This window comes from Pongo abelii, chromosome 7 (genome assembly GCF_028885655.2).
Source record: "Pongo abelii isolate AG06213 chromosome 7, NHGRI_mPonAbe1-v2.0_pri, whole genome shotgun sequence".
Classification (NCBI taxonomy): Eukaryota; Metazoa; Chordata; class Mammalia; order Primates; family Hominidae; genus Pongo; species Pongo abelii.
Window position 1 is genome coordinate 22,136,067 of NC_071992.2, and position 9,120 is coordinate 22,145,186.

Here is a 9,120-nt window from a genome sequence, read left to right on the forward strand (position 1 = left end):
GTATAATAGACTATTTCTTTCCTTTCCTTTCCTTCTTTTTTTTTTTTTTTTTTTTTTTTTTTTTTTTTTTTTTTTTTTTTTAGACAGGGTCTCACTCTGTTGTCCAGGCCGGAGTGCAGTGGTACAATTTTGGCTCACTGCAACCTCTGCCTCCCAGGACTCAGGTGATCCTCCCACCTCAGCCTCTCCAGTAGCTGGGACTACAGGCATGTGCCACCACCCCTGGCTAATTTTTGTATTTTTTCATAGAGACAGTGTTTCGCCATGTTGCCTAGGCTGGTCTCAAACTCCTGAGCTCAAACAATTAGGTCACCTCAGCCTCCCAAAGTGCTGGGATTACAGGCGTGAGCCAGTGTGCCCGGCCAACAGACTAGTTCTAATTTAACATCCAATCTCTGAAAGGTCTGGCCTATCACTTGTTCTGAAATTTATCTCCTCTGTGGTTTTGACAAGTTTGTCCAAAATTATAAATCATGAGGATGTTTCCATGTACACGTAACAGAAAAGCTTGACTCAAAATCCCTTAAACAATAGGAAAAAAACTCATAAATTAATAAGTTCAGAGATCAGGTCCCAGGTTCTTTTGTACCTTGGCTTCCCAGTGGCATCAGGAATCAGACCTCGCCATGTCTCTGTTCTGCCATCCTCAGAGCATGGGCTTGGATTGCCCTTGGGATGGTTGCTTCATGATCACGGGTTGAATCTCTTGGTCTAGTCCGGACACCCAGAACTAGCAATGGGCTGAGGAATAAAGGACCTTTGTTCCTGCATCTCTTTTTCAAGATCAAGGAAACCTTTCCCAGAAGGCCTTCAGCTGACCCTAAACAGCCTGGCCATGTCATCTAGCAGTCATGGGCACACTCAGTAAAATTACCCTGATTGGCTTTGACCAGTCCTTTGCAGTAGATAGATATTGGAACATACCTGTGTAGCTCACCTTTGTCTTCAAGAAGGGGGAAGGAAGCCCTGTAGAAAACTAACAGCCATTGCTTGCCTATCACATACCACACCTTTGCTGGACATTTTACATACAGTATCTTACTTAATAATCACAGAAATTATTATCTCTGTTTTCCAGATGAAGAAACTGCAGTTCAGAGTGGCTAAACAATTTGCCTCCAATCCCACCACTAGTAGTGGAGGAGAAAGAATTGGAATTCAGGTTTATCCACACCTTTTGCTCTCTCTAGTCTTCCAGGCTGTCTCTCCAGAGTCTACTCTTTTCAGCTGTACCCAAGGCTGGAGACCACCTGCCCCAAATGAATGAGATCCTTCTAGGACCACTGCAAGCGCAAGGCATAGGATAGCTTCGCCTCTAACATCAAGTTGAAATGGCTGTGTTCAGCTTTCCCACACCCTCACCTTTCCAACACGCACATCTCCTACGTCACCCCAGAGCTCCACATTGCCTCCCCACCATCAAGGCCAAGTCCATATCCATCCGTGTCCTGGCCCTCCTTCAAGCCAGATGGAAGTGTCTTTCAAGGCCCTCGCCAGGTCCTGACCCACCCTCCTTAATCTCCCACTCCTGCCCCATTGAATGAAGTTTCACTGAGCAACACATACACATCCTACTATTCATTGCTTTATTGCGCACTGTAACTTAGGTGCTATTGTTTCAGGTGAATGAAGCTCATTTTCCTACTGGATTTGAAGTGCTCTGCTCAATGCTCAGTACATAATAGGCACTCAATAAACATTAAAGAAATACATGAGTACAAAGACCACCTCTTATTTTTCTATATCTTTAATAACACTCCGCCTGCTGCTGAGCACATGGCTGGTGACTAATGGACTAATTGACTTGGGGCTAATTTCCCCCCAGGGCTAAGGAATGGCACGCAGACAAAGAAGCTGGCATGGCCCTTGTCAGTTCTGAGGGAGGTCTTTTGAAAATGGGCCCTGTCAAACTCACATTTGCTTGTAGCCCTAAACTCATTTAAACAAATAGAGCATATGAGATCATGACTTCTGGGAAATCATTTAGTTCCCCTATGGGGAATGCTGGCATGCTCATTTCCTCTCCCCAGGGGGGAGAAAAAAATAGCAGAGGCTTTGGAAACCCTGTGTGCTGCAATTTAATTTACACATTTACTCAGTGGTTTCTCAGGAAGCGGCTCCAGGAGTCCTAGAGGAGAGGATGCCGCACACAAAGGGCTAGGGAGATCAGAGACTGGTTGTCTGGGGCAAGGGACTGCCCTGGGCTTCGGGTCCTGCTGGCCTGCTTGGTTTTCTAATTGAATCCTCCAGGTCACTGCCCCTCTCAATGAGCATCTCCACTCTTCTCTCATGTCTTCTGGCATTAACTACACTGCCTTTACTCTGCATATCAAATTTTATAGGTGTTGACCATATATTTTGCTTTTATTGCCAAGACTGACTGTAGTCTCCAAAAGATGGACTCAATCCAATCACTTAATTTGGGAGGAGCATAAGGGGGCAGGCGGTTGCATAAGGTCATCACTGAGGTCAACACTGAGGTCATTTCTAGTGTTTTCTCTCTCTCTCTCCTTCCTTCCTTCCTTCCTTTCTTTCTTTCTTTCTTTCTTTCTTTCTTTCTTTCTTTCTTTCTTTCTTTCTTTCTTTCTTTCCTTCCTTCCTTCCTTCCTCTTTCTTTTTCTCTCTCTCTCCTTCCTTCCTTCTTTCCTTCCTTCCTTCCTTTTTTCCTCCTCCCTCTCTTTCTCTCTCTCTCTCTCGTTTGTCCATTTCTCTCTCTCTCTCTAGTTTGTCCATTTCCCTCTGTCACCCAGGCTGGAGTGCAGTGGTATGACCAGAGTTCACGGCAGCCTAGCTTCCTGAGTAGCTGAGACTACAGGTGCTCACCACCACACTCAGCTAATTTTTTGTAGAGATGGAGTCTCGCTGTGTTGCCCAGGCTGATCTCGAACTCCTGGCCTCAAGTGATCCTCCTGCTTCCGCCTCCCAAAGTGCTGGGATTACAGGCATGAGCCACTGGGCCCGGCCTCCAGAATTTTCTGTCTCTTTTTCCCCGGTTTCTAATAACAGCAAAAAAAAAAAAAAAAAAACAGGGTTTGTGACGGTAGCCAGTTTGAGTGGTCCATCCAGAAAGGGCTCTTGGTAATTGTTGACTAATTTTGCCTTCAGGGTTCAATGGAAACAATATTGCAAAGTAGCATCCGTTTGGTTAAGGTTTCCCGGTCATTGTGCCTACCTCACAGTGTTGCCGTGTGCAGGTTAAATGGGCTAATACTTGTGCAGAGCTCAGGACAAGGAAAATGTATAGGAAAGCTCTTAAGTGTTAGTTGTGGTTGTTCTCTTTGCCACCTCTCCCGCAATCATGAACCCAGAGCTTTTTCTACCCTATTTCTTCTAATTAGAAAAGGTCTCATGATTTGGCCTGAAGCCCATTCAGCATGAGGCAGTGGAAAAAAACATTTGGAGTCTATAGACCTGGAGTGGAAGACCTCGGTTGGAATTCTACTCTGCACTTAGCAGCTGAGTGACCTTGGCGTAGTCTTTTGCCTCCATAAGCTTAAGTTTGTGCCCTCTTGAATGATATTAACGATAATATTCCACAGGATTGGACGCAGGAAAAACATACAACAGACTAAAATCTATCACAATCCTCGGTGATAGTGATTGCTATACAATAGAACGCTTAGACTAACATCTACCACACTTAGACTAACATCAAGGATAGTGATTGCCGAACAATAGAAGACTTCCCACTACTGCGAAGGACAGTGACAGTGAAATGTTGCTTCTTTCCCAGCTACAGCCCTACCCCTTCCCTAAGGTCTTTTCATTTTATCAATGGAGATAGTCAATTAACCTAAATGAATGAGGCAGCATTGAACTTCCTGGCATTAGCAGTGGGCGGAGGAGGTACTTGGTTGGACAGTGGAGCGTCATCTTGTCCTTGAAACCCCAAGGTTAGGTACAGCGCGGAGCTGGAAGGCAGAGAGCGAAAGCCCTTGCTCCAAGTTAGGAGAGACAGCCAGGGGAACCGATCCAAAATGGCAGCTTGAGAGGAAGTAGCCGGCTGCCTGTTCTGGAACCTCTCGGAGCAGTGTTTAGAATGTTCTCTCTCATTAATCCTATTTAAAGCCCGGCTGCTGAGAGGGGAGGCGGGGAGTCTTGTTTCAACTTGCAGCGGTGAGGTTCCCTGCCGCCACTGCCTCTGCTGTTGATGCAGGGCTGAGCCCAGTGCTGGGAGGGGCAGGGGGCTTTCTCAGGGCCACTGCTGCTGACTCTGACAGCCCCTCAGGAGAGCTGCTTAGGCATCCCCTCGCCTCAGACCTGCTTCTGACTCGCCCGACCCTGACCCTGAATTTTGTTGCGGGAGAGGCTGTTTGCTAAGAAGGCAGCAGGTGTGGGCTGGCCTGCCGGCTGGTGATGAAGAAATGTTGGAGAAAGGTGACTCTCCATTGAAGTGCCGTGGATAGTGGGTAAAAAAAAAAGCGGGGGGGCTTTTGTGCAAGAATGTTTTCTGGGAAATTCCCTCTCCCTCTGGGCATGGGGAGGTCTCTAGCTGGTTTTGAAAACTAGGAACAAATATTCCCAGCCTTCCTCTTTGAGGTTCTCCTGGAAGAGCCAGATCTAGGGAACTGGGGCCTCCCTCACCTTGAAGGGGAAATGTGTGAGTGAACCTGCGATGAATAATGTAGAGCCAGCGTTTGCAGAGAAAGAATAGTGGACAATATTTACCTCTGTGGCGTTATTTCTGAGAGGCCGAAAAGAGACTTTTTCCCCCCTAAATATTTCCCTGTAATTGATAGTCAATTCTTGGGGTTCATCTATGGGCAGGTGTTATCTGCAGACCGGAGCTCTTGGGCAGCTCTGACATTTACCGGCTGCATGATGGTGGATAGGTCATTTACTGTGAGCTGACTTCTCTGTAAAGTGGAGAGAAGCACCCTGCTCCTGTAAGTCACTGTGAACACATGGCAGATGCATTCCTTTCACTAGGGAATCTCCTCCTCTCTCGTGCAGATTTTAAGCCTCTGGCTGATACTTTTACCCAATATTCCCATTTGCTTTAAGGGTCAAACACTGAAATTTTTAACAGAGACAAGCTTGCTGTTCCTTGTTTCTTCCTCTTGTTTTGGGGACAGTCTCACTGTATCTGCTTCTGACTGTCTGGGAAGGTACCGTGGAGACGGTCCCAGCCTTTCTTAGCAAGGATGGCCAGTGATTGAGAGACTGGTGTGCTATAATTATGAGAGTGAATTGGGGATAGAATCGACCCCCAGGACAGGCAGAATCTTCCAGTGGCATCTGAAGATTTTGTAGCAAGAGTAATTTGCCAAGAGGAAGCCAAACTTGGGTTCAGCACCGGTCAGGCCCGGTGATCCTTGTGCAGGCTCCTCAGGGTTCTGTAATCTTGTTTTTTCCTCCCAGTAAAATGGGGATAATAAAACTCATCTTGTGTTTCCATTTGGCTTGCATGAGGGTGACAGGAGACTGTGAATGAAAAGCTGAAAACGTAAGGTAATTTAGGCTCCTGGGATTGTCGGCTCTCCTTGATAAATGCCCATTTGGCGGTGCTCTTGTTATCTTGAAGAACGGCCAACTTCACTCTGATCTGCGTTAAACTCCCACATTGCCAGGCACGATCCTCATTGCCTTGAAAGCAGTAAAGCGGTTGGGTAGAAGATGCTATTTTAGGACTTAAAACTGAAAAGCAAAAAAAAAAAAAAAAAAAAAATCAATGTGAGCATAAAGGGATAATTTAACAGGATTGTACTCATGAGGGAAGGGAAGAGATATTGTATATTAACTTCTAGTTGAGTGGAACTTGACATTTACGCAGCAAGTTAAGTCACCACAACTGAAAAATAAGTTAATAGCCCTATTATCACTAAGTAGGGAAAGAGAGAGAGGTTAAGGGAAAAATATTCTTGTTTTGGACTGACAGAATCTTGGCCTGGATATCAGGGGATGTGTCGTTGTGAATTTTCTCTTCTCCCTGAGGATCAGAGACTTAATATATTTGTAGAGCACTTTATACGTTCAAAGTCCAAACAGTCTCTCATTTGATCTTTGCCAACCTTTTAAGGCAGGACAGACAGATGTTAACTATCCCCACTTAGCAGATGAGAACACTGAGGCTCAGTAAGATTAAGTCACATACCTACAAGTCACGGAATGAGGCAGAAATCACTTGTTTCTTTGGTTCCCATTCCTGGCACCAAAACTGAAACACCCAGCCTGTAATTAGAATTTCACAGAATCTGATGAGGCTAAATGTCTTCTTGTCCAACATCTCACCCAATGCAAGAATCCTCACTACCAGGCAGATAGCAGGTGGTGTTCCGAATCAGTAGGAAGACGTACATTAACAAAGAACTCACTACTTTATGAGACAGATCATTCTAATTTTTTTACATCTGTAAATGTTGAGGGAGTTTTGATGAAATGAAAACAAAAATCTCTCTCCTAGTAATGTTTACCCATCAGTCAGTGGTACATTAAATGTTGAAGCCGGGACACATCTTAGAAATGATGCAATGATGGCTCAGGTCTAAGTGATGGGGTTATCATGAGTGGGTGGGTGAGCTCAGGGCTCTGCCTGCCAGTCTGGTCTTCTTAGCCCGACGACACCAGGTTAGTTCTGCCCACCTGAGCAACCTTGATGAGCCTACTTTCCACCTGCAGACATTTGAAAACCACAATCCAGGCTGGCCGCAGTGGCTCATGTCTGTAATCCCAGCACTTTGGGAGGCCGAGGTGGGTGGATCACTTGAGGTCAGGAGTTCAAGACCAGCATGATGAAACCCTATCTCCACTACTACTTAAAAATATATATATATATATATAGCCTGGTGTGGCAGCATGCGCCTGTAGTCCCAGCTACTCAGGAGGCTGAGGCACGAGAATCACTTGAACCAGGATGGTGGAGATTGCAGTGAGCTGAGATTGCACTACTGCACTCCAGCCTGGGCAACAGGACAAGACTTGGTCTCAAAAAATAATAATAATAAGTAAAATAAAATTAAAAAATAAAGAAAACCACAACCCAGTCTACCTTTTTAGAAAAAAAAATTTTTTTTTTGGATTCAGGGGATACATGTACATATTTGTTACATGAATATATCACGTGATGCTGAGGTTTGGGCTTCAATTGAACCTGTCACCTTAATAGTGAACATAATGCCACTAGGCAGTTTTCCAACTCTTTCCCCGACTCTCTCGCCCCTCTAGCAGTCCCCAGTGCCTATTGTTACCATCTCAGGGGAACAATAAGATGTCCCATGTGTACTCGATGTTTATGTTCATGTATACCCAATGTTTACTTCCCACTTATGAGTGAGAACATGTGGCATTTTATTTTCTGTTTCTGCATTAATTCACTTAGGATAATGGCCCCCAGCAGTATCACACTGCTGCAAAGGACATTATTTCATTTTTTATGGCCACAGAGTATTCCATTGTGTCTATGTACCACATTTCACATTTTCTTTATGCAAACCACTATTTTTTTTTTTTTTTTTTTTTTTTTGAGACAGAGTCTGGCTCTGTCTTCTAGGCTGGAGCATAGTGGCACAATCTCGGCTCACTACAACCTCTGCCTCCCAGGTTCAAGCAATTCTCCTGCCTCAGCCTCCTGAGTAGCTGAGATTACAGGCTAGTGCCACCAGGCGCAGCTAATTTTTTGCATTTTTAGTAGAGACAGGGTTTCACCATGCGGCCAGGGTGGTCTCGAACTCCTGACCTCGTGATCCGCCCGCCTCGGCCTCCCAAAGTGTTGGGATTACAGGTGTGAGTCACTGCGCCCGGCCTCCAATCCACTATGGATGTGTATGTAGGTTGATTCCACGTCTTTGCTATTGTGAATGGCACTGTGACAATCCTGTCTGCTGCAGTTTCCTCCTGTCTAAGTTTAGTGTTCCCACTTGACTTCATCCTTATTGTATGATGTGATTTTCTTATTCATTCAACAAGTACTTCTGGAGAACCAACTCTGCTCAACATGCACTACGCGCCAGGAATACAGTAGCAAACATTCAGGTGTGTCCTTGTCTTCATGAAGCTTACAGTCTGGTGGGGAATGTAGTCATTGAACAAATAAAATAAGTTGTGGTGAATGTAATGCTGGAGGAGATTAGGCGAGGCAAGTGTTATGCTGTTGGAGGGACGGGGACATCTAGAAGCCGTATTAGGGAAGGCACCCAATCTGTGCTCCTACTAACCATCCTTGTTGCTTATGTACCCACATGCCATCTCGTTAAGGTCTCTTTAATGTGTGGGCCCCTGAAAAGGATGTATCAATTCAAATATTTGTTCAAGGCAGAGAGCAGCCATTCTCCTCTCTTTCTTTCTCTTTTTGCACACACTATACTTTTGTTAAGGCACGCTAAGGCTGAGTTTGCATTTTCCCCAGATACACAGTATTGCTGGCTTCTAGTAGCTTGAGCTCACCTAAAATCTGTGTGATCTGCTGTCCAGTCAGATCTGATCTGTTTCATGTTTTTGGTGGCAATGAAGCAATCGACAATTTACACATATTATATTTCATCCTTTTGGTTTGGCTCAAAATTCTAGTCTGTAACAATCTCTTTTTGTCTCTGTTTCTGTTAACAAAGATATGTTTGCAAGAACTAGAAACATGCTCAGGTTATCTGAGTTCATGGGAGTTTATTGTAAAGACAAGAAAAACTTCTGCAGACTCCCAGTGAGGGCTCCCAGAGAAAGGACTATTATTCATAAATGAGGAGGCGACCTCAGCAGCTGCAAAAAAGAGAACGGCCTTGGGACCTGTCTACCACTGAAGTATTCTGCCTCCTTTACCTCTTCTTCCTACTCTATTCTCTGTTCTTTTTCCTCCTCCTTTTTTTTTTTTTTTTTTTTTTTTTTTGAAACAGGGTTTCAGTCCTGTTTCCCAGGCTACAGTGCAATGGCCAGATCTCCGCTCACTGCAACCTCCACCTCTCAGGCACAAGTGATTCTCCTGCCTCAGCCTCCTGAGTAGCTGGGGCTACAGGCATGCTCCAACATGCCCAGCTAATTTTTGTGTTTTTTTGTAGAGGTGGGGTTTCTCCATGTTGCCCAGGCTAGTCTCAAGCTCCTGAGCTCAAGTGATCTTCCCGCCTCGGCCTCCCAAAGTGTTGGGATTGTAGGTGTGAGCCACTTCGCCCGGCCCTCTTCCCTCTTCCTTCT